Below are 11,596 nucleotides of genomic sequence, written 5' to 3'. Positions count from 1 at the left end.
TACATACATACATACATACATACATACATGATGGCAGCAAGTCGTTCTCGAGTATTGCTATTACTTAATATATCTCTGGCTCAAATGACGCAAACATGAGCACAACTAGCAGCATGTGCCAAACGGTCACATCTATAAACTTTCTATAGTCCTGCACATTCACTGATGACCGGGTCCAAGCTGTGGTGCTCTGAACACCTACCAAGCCAAACCCTGGGAGTTCCAAAGCCTTTATTTCCATTGACGCCCATATCCGCATCAGTCCTCATTGAATATCCGTTTGCCGTTTTATGCTACAACCAACCTTATTGTTATCGAGATACACACTGATTGCAAAATGTGTATTCCATTGCATATCAAGTAATGCCTGTGTTTGAAGCTTTTTATAGTGAGGAAAGACTTTGCACTGAGACAATTCCACTCTCTAAACAACTGCCACATTGAACCAAAAAGAAGAGCAAGTCAACATCATTGGAAGCAGCAGTCGCCGCAGGTTTTATTTCAGAGTTTTCCTTCTCCTAGAGAGGTTGCCTTCACCACGGCTTACGGGGGCCCTCTCCAACCACCATGCCATTTGATCCATAACTGGGACTTAGGCTGCTGGGCACCAGAGCATACTCCACACGCCGGTGGGTCATATATGCCGCAGCTTACAGAGCCTAAGCTCCTCTGCAGGTTTCTGGCAGGGTTACCTCACCCGTAGCCTTTGATAAAAAGAATCTTGGCCAACAAGGCAGTTGGGGTCCAGTTATACGACGCAGGACACTCGCCGTTCATCAAAGCCCCGTCTGCGTGGCAGTGGTTACGACGTGCACGTGGGGTTGGTTTGTCTGGGAGGAGCACAGTATGACGCTAAGACATCTGTGTGCTTTTAACACACGTCCACACAAACCTTGACCAGCACATACATACATACATACATACATACATACATTTAAACAGATGAAATTTATATTATAGATTCGTAAAATATTAATATTTCACTAAATATATGTAATAAAAAAATTAAATTGTATCATCAAAGGACTGCTTTAAAGTTAGTTATTTTCTCAAAATCTTATTCGAACTCATGCGATATTCACGAAGTTATGACATTTTATTCTTTATCAAGGAATTTCCACTCTCTATCGCTTTATTGCAGGTTTCTTAAAATGGTCTTTAGGGAGAAATAAAATGTCTAATCATGAAAACTTTATTTTTTCTTATATTTTTCTGTCAAAGAATAATAAACAAAAGCACATCTACGGTGCTAAGCCTCAAACCTTCAAATGAATTATTTATCGACATATCTACCATTTTTTTGCACAACTTTAACCAATCTTTTGTTTCTCGAGGAAGTCAATTGTTTGATCTGAAAAGACTTATGGCTCTGGCGATATCAACTATTTTCCTCGACAAGGCATCCTTTGAAATAAATTACTCACCTCTGTCATAAACCCTTCTTTTAAATGATAACCAGAGTTGTCCAGTGCGATTATATATATATATATATATATATATATTTATTTGGAGAATACGGTGACTACTCACCTCTGTCATAAACCCTTCTTTTAAATGATAACCAGAGTTGTCCAATGCGATTATATATATAAATATATATATATATATATATATATATATATATATTTATTTGGAGAATACGGTGACTACTCACCTCTGTCATAAACCCTTCTTTTAAATGATAACCAGAGTTGTCCAATGCGATTATATATATATATATATATATATATATATATATATATATATTTGGAGAATACAGTGACCAGCTCATGAAGGTTTTTCCAACGAAGCCCATAGATTCAAGGAAGACTACAGTTGCCCTAGCAGAATGGAATGGTGCATTGTCATGCATAAAAATCATTTGAAAGCGACGTGAAAATGGTAAGTCATCTAGCCATGGCGACAGATGATTATCCAAAAAGGCAGTGTACGTATTGCTGCTCCCTAATGATTCCTGCCCAAAACATGATGCCTCCACTTCCTTGTTGAAGATGAAGTCTTTAAGGGGTCAGAGTTCCATTTGGGTTCCAGCTTTAGCTTATCCATCCGGACCGTCAAGTGTAACACGTGCCTTGTCCGTAAATAGAACACGTTAGAAATTCATTTTCATATAATTCTGCGCCCAAGGGATTCGTTTTTTCCTACGTTGTTTGCTCAATGGAGGTATTGAAAGAGATTTGATGTTCCTTGCCTTCTCATTAAACACATTGTATCGGGCCTGCCCGGATCTTAGAGCGATTCCAGATTTTGCAAAAATGGAAGAACCGATGCTGTTTTGGTTTCGGTTGATTCTCTACAAATTTTCCAAATATCACGACCTGAAAGGTTTCTCCTGGTGCCCTTATCCTTTCTGGATTTGGTGTTGGGGTTGTTTACGAATAAAGCCAAGGTTCTTGGATTCCTTTCCAGCTCCGTGGCTAAATCTTTCATGGGCAATCGTTCTGCGAGTCCAGCAACAATCCTTTGCTTTTCGATAACCTTCAATCGCCCGTTTTTTTGTTTTTTTTTGTGTTTTTTTGTTTAGGTTTGGGTTTTGTTTTTTGGGTTTTTTTTTTTTTTTTTTTGGTTTTTGGCATTATAAGATATCTGCAATAAAGCGATGGATAATAAATAAAATTGACATAACGTCGTTAATATCACATGAATTTGAATAAAATTTTGGGAAATAAGGAACCTTAAAGCAGTCCTTTGATAATGCAATTTTAATTTTTTGCGACGTATATTTAGTGAAATATTGATATTTTACTAATCTGCAAGAAAGCGATTAACACAGTTGCTCCCCTCCTCGGAAAAAATCGTCTTTTTTTAATTCTTAGTATTAACCAATAGTATTAAATTAAATTCCAGTTTTATGTCGTCTTCTTTAACGTGTAAAACAAAACAATAACGAATTTTTTCACTTCACTTCTTTGAGTATTGTCATGTTAAGAATGGCGTTTGGAATAGACATCCAAAACTCCCCATGTTATGAACGGCTTTCGGAATAGACACCACCAACCTCTCAATCCTAAGAACGGCGTACGGAATAGACATCCTCAACATCTCCATGTAAAGAACGGCTTTCGGAGAAGACAACCCCCTTTCGGGAGAGGGTGGAAAACTAATTCCCCCAAATGTTAGCGTGATAATCGTTGTCAGCATACCCACTCGTTGTCAGCATACCCAAAAAAATTGTTGGGTTGCAGTCTCAGTAGGAGAGAAGTAGATTTGTTTATCGCGCGTGCGTACAAACCTGGCAGCCAGTGAATTACAATGCATAATACAGATCTTTTTATCTCTCTAAGTAATTGTCTCCGCAAAATTTGAATGAGATTTTCTTAATCAGCATAGTCAAAAACTTTTAAAAGTAGTCATTCTAAAGAAAATTATAGAGGTAGACTTAATGTACAAATTTACCCAAAACAAAAAAAGAAGGTAATACGTAAGCAATCTCGAGAAGACTGGAAAAGAAAATTAAATAAAATAACCCACCGAATTCAATTCCCTGTGTAACGAAATTTACGTTAAAACTGTTAGCAGGTCATCGGTGGAAAGAAATCGGTAATTGTGCCTAAAACCAGACCCTGAGGTATGGAAGAAAAAAATGAAAAATATTTAAACAGTTCGGAAAAATATATAAGATCTTAACTTAAATAAACAGTGATTTGAAAAGATATGCCATTAAAAAAAACTAAAAAGCCAATTGCTAAAAAAGGTTACGTATTTTTTATATATTTTATTATAAGGTTGGCGAAGAAAAAATAAACATAAAATATAGTTAACTATAAAAATAGTTTAACAGTTTTAAAATGGGAAGAATATATGCAGCGAGAGAATCCAGTAGATGATTTTGTCTAAACGTTTATTGCTTTAAAGCAGAGATGATCCTAATAGATTGCGCAGGTTTCAATATAGTATATTTAAATAAGTATGTTTGTAAAAAATATAATTATAATGTACAACGCGTGCAAGCTAGAGAGGGAGCAATAAAATGTTTGTTGTTTTGTCTTATACGCGAGCGAGAGAGAAAGAGAGTGAAAGAGCGAGAGAGAGGGGGAAGAGATATATACAGTTAGCGAGAGAATCCAGTGGATGATATTACAGAAACGTTTATTTGTAGATCGGAGACAATATTTAAATAACATATCTAAAAATAAAACGCAACTTAGTTTGAAAAAAATATAATTAATTACTGGAACAAATGTACAAAGCGAGCGAGCGACCAATTTACTCATAGGCCAAAAGTAGGTATCATTGCGACGCCATATTTAAATGGTACATTAGGGTTCATTAATCCGGAATAATAGAATGAATAGAGCTCATCTACTCAGAAGGAGAAGAATTAGTCTGGGGAGACTTTATTATTTTTATAATGGAAAAGGGAAATAGTATATTATGTCAATGGGTTTATGATCTAATTACGGAGGGTGAAACCCCATAGCTGTCGAAAGTGCAGAATTCCTTCCGGTAATGATTGGGAGCGGTAAGAAGATTTGTTATTTTAAGGGAAAAATAGGAACTACTTCCTCTAAAGATGGTTGCGATAGTGATGTTGCTCCTAGAATGAAATGTAGGATTTTAATATAACAACTAAATATGTATAAAATCGCGTTCTAAAGTTACATAGGATAGTGGCTAATGGTCTATACATAATAAATTTGTATGTGGCATTTGTTATTGCAAACCTACGGTACTTTGGTCCAGAAAGGCGTTTCTGCAATCAGAACATTATATATCGAAATGACCCTGATTCGCTGTATAATATTTTAGTGTTGATCATATATTTAAGGTTTCGATTTAAAGTCTAATTGCGGTGCTGATGGTGAGATTTTATTCAAATAAATATATTTCTATCGTCTTAGAAACGAGCGAACACTGATTGTTTTGGGGTTTTTTCATGTAAAGTTCTAGATTATTAAAAAACTGATTTTTCCATAAGTCATTTTACCATTTGCAATATATATATATATATATATATATATATATATATATATATATATACATACATATACTTTTTAATAACTATGTTTCGTTATCCACACATATATGTGTATGTGCGTGTGTGTGAGTTACGATGCCTCCCCTCAGTCTCGAAAGACAAAGTATACTCCCTGCAGGGGCAGCTGCGCATGTAATTGTGAGGCAAGGGTTGCGCAATCACCAACCACCCCTCTTCTTTCCTGAATTGGCAATGTTTGAGTCCAGCACGACTGGAAACAATGCCGAGATAAACGGAGAGCACATACAGAACCTGGGAGTCCCAAATGGTCACCCATTTAGTACTGGCCAGGTTCAACGTTGCTTAATTTCGGTGATCCAGTATGAACCGGTGTGTCAACGTGATTATGCCGTACTGTGTATGAGTTTAGTGTTAAAATTAACTCTAATCAGTAAAAAGATGAAACTGTCTCACCAGTCGAATGATTCAACTTCCATATTCAAATATTTTGAACTCAAGGGAGATAAATAGGATTTTCTTTTTTATATACGAAGGGCGTCCAATACGCAGTCTTACTGAACCACTTCCAGAGAAGTGATCTTGTTGAGATTTTGGAGTGTGTAATGATTTGTGTTGCAAATTATAGTTCTATGGTTTCTTATTTACAAGTGTCTGGACTTAGTCAGGTGTGAAAAAGAGACTGTCGTGTGTCGCGTAGTGATCCGTTTTTTTACACAGGATCACCACTTATCAAGGCCCAGAAACCACTCGAGGATAAGGGTTAATGGGTATACATTAGTCAATGTGATTATAGCATACTAAACATAAGTAGTGGAAATTTTGTAAATTGGATTACTTAGGGGGGCGGTTTATCAAGAATTTGTATACGTTGGACTTGAAGACAATCAGATTGTAGTCAGCTGGAAAGCAAGCAATCGGAAGAGTGTTTGTTCATGGAATCTACATTTAGGTTTAGGCACAGATAAAGAGTGTGGGAAATTATTGATAGTGGTTTGGACAAGAGGAGTGTTTTTCGTGAAAGCTGGCGAAAGGACTCACACCACAGCAGATTTGGGATGAAATGAAAGAAACGTATGACAGTGATGCTCCATAATATAGCCTTATAAAATGCTGGCATCGTGATTTCAAAAATGGATGTAAATCGTTGGAAACAGCTCTCAGACTTTGTCGGCCCCCCCTCACACACACACAATCAAGTTAGGGTTGCTATTTTGAAAGATCGACGAGTGACTATTAACAAAATACATTGTCTGTTGCCAAGGCCGCTGGAAAGATGGTGGGATCCTTCTACCGCTCCAGAAGGTATCTCACTACTGATGCAATTCTCTATCTATATAAAAGCCAAGTACGTCCAAGGATGGAATACTGTTGCCATATCTGGGTAGGAGCTGCTAAAAACAGCCTATCCTGCCTTGACAGAGTACAAAATAGACTTCGTGGCTTAGTGGGGGATGCCCTTTTCTCTACCCTGCAACCTCTCTCCCACAGAAGAAACGTTGCGAGCCTATCCTTGTTTTATCGTTATTTCCATGGCAAGTGCTCCTCTGAACTCCAATCTCTGGTCCCCCCTCGCCAATCATTCACGAAAAACATCCGTCTAGCTGAATCCGCTGTGAAAAATTTCCTCCACTCTATATCTGTGCCTAAATCAAAACGCGGATTCCATGAACAAAGCTTCTTTCTTAGAACTGCACGCCTGTGGAACTCTGTTCCGTCTGACTGCTTCCCACCGGACTACAACTTGGATGTGTTCAAGTCCAATGTTAACAAATTCCTAATGAACCGCCCCTTAAGTAAACACTTCATCAAATCTCCACACTAACGTACTGTACTTGCAATAACCCTTATCCCTGAGTAGCTTCCGGGCCTTGATAAGTGGTGATCACTGTGTAAAAAAAAAATAGAACAGGTCGGTGAAATCTATCATTCATGTCCATTTTCATATGCATAAGATATCTGACCGAAAGATTCCCAGCTTGCTGACACTTTTCCAGAAGGAGAATGCGTTGGTTGCTCGAGGATGACTTTGGAGATGTGCTAAGATGAGTCAACGTTTTCCCAAAGAGTGAGTACACAGGATGAAATCTGCGTCTGTCATTTATGATTCAGACAATAAAACGCAGTCAATGTAATGGAAGGATTTTGACTCACGAACGTCTCGAATGGGCCAGGTGGAGTAATGATAAAAGATTTCTCGACAAAGTGTTCCACCTTTGAGAAAATTAAGAGAAGCTGTCAAGAAGTAGAGTAAAGTCAACAAAGTTATCCGCCTCACGCGAGACTAAGTTCCGGTCCACAATGTGCATGCCGTCAGACCAGAGCCACTCGCATATGGCTATGAGATCTTCCTGTATCCGCATACTCTCCCGACATTGCAATCTCTTTTTCTATTTCATATCTTCCCAGCTATGAAGTTAAAAACGAAAACCGTTTTCTAGACGATGCAGCCTTAATTCTAGTATTGGGAGGATTCACAATCGGAATCAGGAATCGAAAAATCGGAACTTTGGGGTATCGGAATCGGTATCGAAATCGGAAAAATATGTGCTTATTTTTCGATGCCAAAAAAACGATTCTTTTGATTGGCTTTTTATTTGATTTTCTTTAAAGAAAATTCTACTGCTGATAGTACTACTAAAATAATGAATATCTATTGATTTTAAGGTATTAGTAAAACTAAAATCGATCGATCATCCATCACAAGTATATCTTTACGTTTGAAAAAATATCTGCACATTTAACATGTGTTTTTACAGTAATCGTGACAAATAACAACTTTATAGTTAAATATTTAGATATTTATAAAGAATCGGAATCGGAGTCGGTAATTGTATCGGAATTGGGAATTTAATACGGAATCGTTAATTGTATCGAAATCGGAAAAAAATATTGGAATCGTCCCATCCCTACTTAATTCCCGAATTACGTTATGGTTGGAGGACAACTTTGGGTGTTCTACAAAAACGGTTTCAAGAGCTGCATGAAACAGTGGGAGAATCGAATGTACAGAAAGACTAATAACTGAGGCAAGTTTCGTTGTTCTACTGCTGTCGAAATTGGGTCAAGGGCATTACTTATTGAATGTCTATCGTATACCTACTATTATATAAAAGGATCTTTGTGTGTATGAGTTCGTTCCTTATGGGCTAAAAAACGGACGTATTTGATACGTCTGAGAGTGTTCTTGCGTAGGTTTTGTATTGGAATGCGTCTGATAAATACCAAAAATCGATAATCACACAAATCCGATTAATGAAAGAAGTCCGTTTCACACTTTTATAAAATCAAACATCACAAGTGCATTTGGGAAGTTTTATTACCGCACAAGCAGAAAGACCCAGAACATCAACTGCAGATTCTTTTATAAGACAGGTGTGCGTTCGAAATGAACGTTTCTTTTAGAGCACAATTGAACCATGATGCTTGACTTTTGTACATTTAACTTTAATTCAAATGAGTACGTAAAAATAATTTCATAAAATCAACAGTCGAGTTCTTGTTAAGACGGGGGCGCGTGGAAATGAAGGTTTCTGTTTAAAGCACAATTTAATCATAATACTTGACTTTTGCATTTTAAACCTTAAGTGAAGCCATTATTTACAGATAATTTATAAAATCAGCAGCAGATTCTCTACAGTGCAATATAGACTGCAATGAATTGTAAACAAAGTCATTGCGAAGAGGCATCTAAAGCTTCCTCCCAGTACACTGCGGGAGTCCCAAACTAGAGCAAATAATCTATCGATTTGATTTTTTTTAATGATCGATTTCACCGAATTCGATGAAAATAAATATATAGGTGGTTGGAACATATTGTTAATCCTCATTCAATCCCTGACAACGTCGGGTCTCCCTACTAGTACACACACACACACACACACACACACACACACACACACACACACACACACATATATATATATATATATATATATATATATATATGCAAGCAGGGAGAATCGACGTTGCCCGAATTACAATTAACGAATGTTCAACACATTTTATTGTCATCGAAATCGGGAAAATCGCCCATTTTTCGATCAAATCTATGGATTGCCTGCTCTAGTCAGGGGTACCAGGTGGTGCATTAGGAAAAAGCTTTACATGTCTCCACGCGGTAACTAAGTTCACAATACATTGCAGTCTACATAGCACTGTAGTAAACCTACTGTTAATCATATAAAATAATGTTTGTATAAACGCTTGAATTGAAGTTTCAAATGCAAAATTAACTGTCATCGCTCAATTGTGCTCTAAACAGAAACATTAAGTTCGAATGCGCCCTGCCTTATCAAGGAACTTATTGTTGATTTATACGCCAGGCCGTTCCGCTTGTGCGATGAGAAAACTTCTTTAATGCACTTGTGATGTTAGACTACATAAGAGTGATAACTTTGGTCAAAATCGGGCCGTTTCTTCTTTTAATCGCATTTTTTTGGAGTGTGGATTTCCGATACTTATTGGAGGCATTCCGATATAAAAACCTATCTTTAGAACACTCCCAGACACATAAACTACATTTTTGCGAAAATTTTAAAAATTGGCCCAGCCGTTTCGGAGTCAATAGGGAACTGACTCACATACACATAGACATACACACATAAACGCATAAAGACTCCTTTATATAAAAGTAAATTATAAAACTCAAATGACCTTGTAACGATGGATGTAACCCAATTTCCGATTTACGACATCCGGTTGTGCATGCGCACATGACCTGCGCACTGAAATATTAACATTATTATTTCGAAATTATTATTTAACATGGGAAGAGTGGGATTTAAAATAACTTAAACGTAATACAGAAATGAAGGATGTAAAAAAAAAAGCAGATATATCAAAATTTGAATTTAACTATAATGAGTATTATGGTATCTGTTCAGTGCACATTTACCTATAAGTATGGCGAACCACTTATAATTCAGTAACTGTATTTTTTTTTAAATAATCAATTATAATAGACAGAACGACTCATAGAAATCTATCTATATTCTTTTTTCATTTTAATATACTTTTCTAGAAATGTTTCTGTTATGTCAAAAAAAAACTATTTTCTTTACGTCACAAGTGTCACGCTCATACATGAATTCGATAGCTAAAATAAGATACTGACCCAACGGGTCACGGGTAGTCTAGTATATATATATATATATATATATATATATATATATATATATATATATATATATATGTGTGTGTGTGTGTGTGTGCGCGCGCACGTGTGTATGCGTGTGTAACTTTATCTTTAAGTCTTCATACATTTTATGTTTGTGTGTGATTACACACATTTCGTACACGCACCCATATATATATGTGTGTGTGTGTGTGTGTGTGTGTATGTGTGTGTGTGTGTGTGTGTGTGTGTGTGTGTGTGTGTGTGTGTGTGTGTGTGTGTGTGTGTGTGTGTGTGTCCTAAGAACCGTTTAACCGAATTATCCTCCGAAATCGAGACTGACATCTGTTTAAAGGCATGTTTGATAGCAACAACAGACTAGGGACTGTTTGAGGCAGAATAACGCACAAGGCTATCAAATGCTGATTTTCAAGGCTGGATGACTCAAATTAAAACTATATGACACGACATAGATTATATGCCCCCCCCCCGTCCCCCTTATTCTCAGAGACAGACCCTTTTATTTTTATAGGTCGTTGTACATCGGTCGTGGAGACTGTTTTTTGTTTGTTTTTGTTTTTTGTTTGTTCTTTTACACAGGAATCACCACTCATCAAGGCCCGGAGGCTACTCGAGGATAAGGGTTAATGGGTGTACATTAGTCAATGTGATTATAGCGTAGTAAACATAAGAAGTGGAAATGTAAATTGGATTACTTAGGGGGACGGTTCATCAAGAACTTGTTTACGTTAGACTTGAAGACAATCAGATTGTAGTCAGCTGGAAAGCAGGCAATCGGAAAAGAGTTCCACGGGCGTGTAGTTCTAAGAAAGGAGCTTTGTTCATGGAATCTATAGGCAAGGAGCGTGGGAAATTATTTATTGTGTTTTCGGCCAGACGAGTGTTTTTCATGAAAGTTTGGCGAAGGGGGGGCATAGACTGAAGCTCAGACGAGCACTTGTCATGAAAATAACGATAAAGCAGAGACAAGCTCGCAACGTCTCTTCTGTGAGATAGAGGTTGCAGGGAAGAGAAAAGGGCATCCCCCACTAAGCTACGAAGTCTATTTTGAACTCTTTCAAGTGCAGGATAAGCTGCTTCTATCAGATCCTGTCCAGATGTGGCAACAGTACTCCATCGTTGGCCTACCTGGCTTTTTTATAGGTAAATTGCATCAGGAGTGAGATATCTACTGGAGCGGTAGAAGGATCCCACCATTTTTCCAGTGACCTTGCCAATGGATTTGATATACGTGTTCCATTTCAGGTCAGGACTAAAGGTCAAGACCAGAAGCTTGTCAAAACATGAAGCCTCCCCAAGTCGAAAGGCCTCGCACTGTCAGCCACGCCCCACGTTCTGTTCCATCGCCGCAATGTCGTGTCTCTCTGTCTATTTTACGAGTGTTTCAATCGAATGTTCTCTAATGAACTCATAGCACTTGTATAGCCACAACTTATACATACCCGACTAGCCTAACAAGCAGCAAAATCCCACCTCTTTATGTCTCTAGATATCGGAAAGCTTTACACTCTAAGAGTTTCTTC

The sequence above is a fragment of the Euprymna scolopes genome, chromosome 31 (assembly GCF_053919585.1).
Source record: "Euprymna scolopes isolate OS-2025 chromosome 31, ASM5391958v1, whole genome shotgun sequence".
NCBI lineage: Eukaryota > Metazoa > Mollusca > Cephalopoda > Sepiida > Sepiolidae > Euprymna > Euprymna scolopes.
This window is presented reverse-complemented; position numbering follows the sequence as displayed.